This window comes from Cucurbita maxima, unplaced genomic scaffold (assembly GCF_002738345.1).
Source record: "Cucurbita maxima cultivar Rimu unplaced genomic scaffold, Cmax_1.0 Cma_Scf00063, whole genome shotgun sequence".
NCBI lineage: Eukaryota > Viridiplantae > Streptophyta > Magnoliopsida > Cucurbitales > Cucurbitaceae > Cucurbita > Cucurbita maxima.
Genome location: NW_019272079.1, coordinates 169,979 through 174,071, shown reverse-complemented (window position 1 = coordinate 174,071; position 4,093 = coordinate 169,979).

The window sequence follows — 4,093 nt, the reverse complement described above, 5'->3', positions numbered from 1 at the left end:
TAGTTATTTACTATTTATGATGATTTACTTTATATGTCATTTACCATATATAGTTTTACTATGTATAACTGTTGACTAAGTTATAAATAACCAACAGGCTCCATAACCTAACACATAGTACACTCCACAACAAAATGGTGTGGTCGAACGAAGAAATTACATCATAATGAACACGACAAGAAGCTTACTCAAGAGCATGGAAGTCTCGTCGATTTTATGGGGTGAGGCAATACGTGTTGATTTTGATTGAGCAAATCAGAGGAAATCGTTGACGAGGAAAAAAGCTGATGGAAAATCTTGGAAGAAGAAAATAACAAAAAAACAAAGAGAGAGACAGTATTTTAGATTATGCACTAAAGACCGGATGATTTTATTTCTCATTCAATTGGGATATTTAAATAACAATTATATCCTAAAAATGAAAAGTAGTGGCAACTCAATTAAAGCCAATTCACTCGACGTGTACATCCCACTAACTTTAATTATGTGGCTTTAACTAATAGTAACTAAACAATAGGAGGAATGACTTTTAACCTAAAATAGGAATTTATCTTACAATATGACATGCGGTTTATCTTCTAAAGTGTTTATCAACAAGGGCTCTGGATACTCGCACTCCCTATGAAGCATTGTTTGGAAAGATACCTCACTTAGAGTACCTAAGATTCTTTAGGTTGTATTCGAAGAAGAGAAGTGGGAGTGGTGTAGCGTTAGCGATAACAAGCAGACTATTGCAGAGTTCACTACTTTAGAAGAAGAGGGAGACACAAACGACCAAGAAAGTGCCTCTATAGCAACCCTAACAAGTCCACAAATGTCATCATTGGTGACGCTGAAAGGCGTGATGGGCTCTCTAGAACAAGAGAGCTTAGGGGAGAGCAAATAAGGATCCACAACAGAGGATGGACCAAAGAGCTTTCGTTCTCTTACTGAAATTTATGCGGATACACTTGAAGAAGAATTGGATCCCGATGAATTAGTGTTGCTCGCGACTGAGGAGATGACAACTTACCGTGTGACAGCAACTCAGACAATGTGGAGGAGACCATGAAAAATGAGCTTGAAGCCATTGAGAAAAACAAGATGTGGGCACTAACTAACTTACCGTTTGGACACAAACCCACCAGTTTGAAGTGGATATTTAAGTTGAAGAGAAGAAAATATCATCAAGCATAAAGCATGACTCGTGGTGAAGGGATACGTGCAACGAGAAGGAGTTGATTTTGAGGAGGTTTTCGCACATGTGGCTAGATTGGGCACTGTAAGGTTGATCACTTGGATGTCAAATCAAAATTCCTAAATGGTGATCTCTAAGAAGAAGTGTATGTTGCCCAACCTGAAGGGTTCGTCATCAAAGACGAAGAGCACAAAGTGTACAGGTTCTCAAAGGCGCTCTATGGTTTATGGCAAGCATCGAGGGCATGGAACATACGTCTGGATAAAAGGTTAAAGAGTCTAATCTTCATGAAGTAGAACAAGCTATTGACTTTTGGCAATTGGGAGGAAAGTGTCGACGAAAATACTGGCCGAAAGAAAATTTCTTACAAGGAAAAATACGGAAAGTAAAAGGAGAGAGATTTGCTGAAAACTCGATGATTCGATTTCCCATTCAGTTGAATGCTTCATATAACAACTTTTATCCTAAAAATAGAAGTAGGCAAGAACTTGCGTCTTTGCAGGAAGACAAAGTAGCTTTGTTGTCCACCACATATAGCATTGGTGGATCGCTTTCTCTTCTCATGAGTTCTTCCATCAGTCGCGCAAGTCAGACCCCCTATGTTGCCGCCGTCGTTCTTTTTGCAGGAAGACAAAGTAACTACCTTTTGTTTTGTTGATTGCCAGCAAATCGCGTCGTGCTGGTGCTCGCCACTTTTGCTCCACGTCATCTCCTCTTGCATTGCCTTTAGCCAACACAGGTTTTTTTCTGCTTCGACGAAGGTTTTCAGTTCATCCGACATTGATGGAATGCGCAGTTCGGGCCACTTATTCAAGTTCGCGCACCACCCCCAATCCAAGTAGTTTTCCATGGCTCAGCCCGCCACAGCATCTCTGGTCCTTAACACTGGTTCGGCAGCATGCCATAAACCCTTGCGCCTGCCCTCTTTGTGGCGAAGACAAGAAGCCGACACTCGACGACGACATTGAGGAGAGTGAGCCTATCGCTTTCTCTTCTCATGAGTTCTTCCATCAGTCGCGCAAGTCAGACCCCCTATGTTGCCGCCGTCGTTCTTTTTGCAGGAAGACAAAGTAACTACCTTTTATTTTGTTGATTGCCAGCAAATCGCGTCGTGCTGGTGCTCGCCACTTTTGCTCCACGTCATCTCCTCTTGCATTGCCTTTAGCCAACACAAGTTTCTTTCTGCTTCGACGAAGGTGTTCAGTTCATCCGACATTGATGGCATAAGAGTCTAATCTTCATGAAGTAGAACAAGCTATTGACTTCTGGCAATTGGGAGGAAAGTGTCGACGAAAATACTGGCCGAAGGAAAATTTCTTACAAGGAAAAATACGGAAAGTAAAAGGAGAGAGATTTGCTGAAAACTCGATGATTCGAGTTCCCATTAAGTTGAATGCTTCATATAACAACTCTTATCCTAAAAATAGAAGTAGGCAAGAACTTGCGTCTTTGCAGGAAGACAAAGTATCGCTTTCTCTTCTCATGAGTTCTTCCATCAATCGCGCAAGTCAGACCCCCTATGTTGTCGCCGTCGTTCTTTTTGCAGGAAGACAAAGTAACTACCGTCGTGCTGGTGCTCGCCACTTTTGCTCCACGTCATCTCCTCTTCCTCTTGCATTGCCTTTAGTAACTACCTTTTATTTTGTTGATTGCCAGCAAATCGCGTCGTGCTGGTGCTCGCCAACTTTTGCTCCACGTCATCTCCTCTTGCATTGGCCTTTAAAACCAACACAGGTTCCTCTTTCTGCTTCGACGAAGGTGTTCAGTTCATCCGACATTGATGGCATGCGCAGTTCGGGCCACTTATTCAAGTTCGCGCACCACCCCCAATCCAAGTAGTTTTCCATGGCTCAGCCCGCCACAGCATCTCTGGTCCTTAACACTGGTTCGGCAGCATGCCATAAACCCTTGCGCCTGCCCTCTTTGTGGCGAAGACAAGAAGCCGACACTCGACGACGACATTGAGGAGAGTGAGCCTTCTCGGGATGGACCCACCTAAGACCTGTGTATTAGTTAAGTTGATGCTATAACCACTTGAGCTATTCAACTTGACTGTTGATAAAGTTGGCTCCTCAGCAATGATATACCACCGATGGCTTGAACCTGGCTCTACTACCACTCGTTGACTTCTGGCAATTGGGAAGAAAGCGTTGACGAAAAAATTAGCCAAAAGAAAATTTCTTCGAAGGAAAAATAACGGAAAGTAAAAAGAGAGAGATTTGCTGAAGACTCGATGGTTCGATTTCCCATTCAGTTGAATACTTTAAATAACATCTCTAATCCTAAAAATAAGTAGTGGGCAAAAACTTGTGCTCAAAGTTCGCCAAAATGGCCCCAAAAATTAGGCTCTTCCATACTACGAAGAGTTAATTCAAATTTTTCAAAAATAAAAAATAACTAACGAAATCTAAATAAACCATAGCTTTTATTTAACACAAGCATTGTATACCAGAAATAATGGGGCTGAAATACTCATAGTTGGCATGTACGTTGATGACCTGATTGTCATTGGTACAAGTGTGGAAGACATCAAAGTGTTCAAGCAACCGATGATGAAAGAATTTGAGATGACTGATATCGGGTTATTGACGTACTACCTCGATATTGAAATGGACCAAAGGAAAGATTGTATCATGCTAAAGCTATTAGTCTATGCTAAGAAGTTGTTGCAACCATTTAAGATGGAAGATTGCAAACCAACCAAGTATCTCATGAAAGCAAAGTTACAACTCATGAAAGATGCTAAAGGAAGCTTGTTGAATTCCACTGAGTATAGACGCATCATCAGAAGTCTAACATATTTGACTCATACTCATTTGAACCTTTCATATGCTATTGGAATAGTGAGTATGTATATGGAAAAGCACATTATTATGCATCATCAAGTGGTTAAGCACATTCTCCACTAGTTGAAGG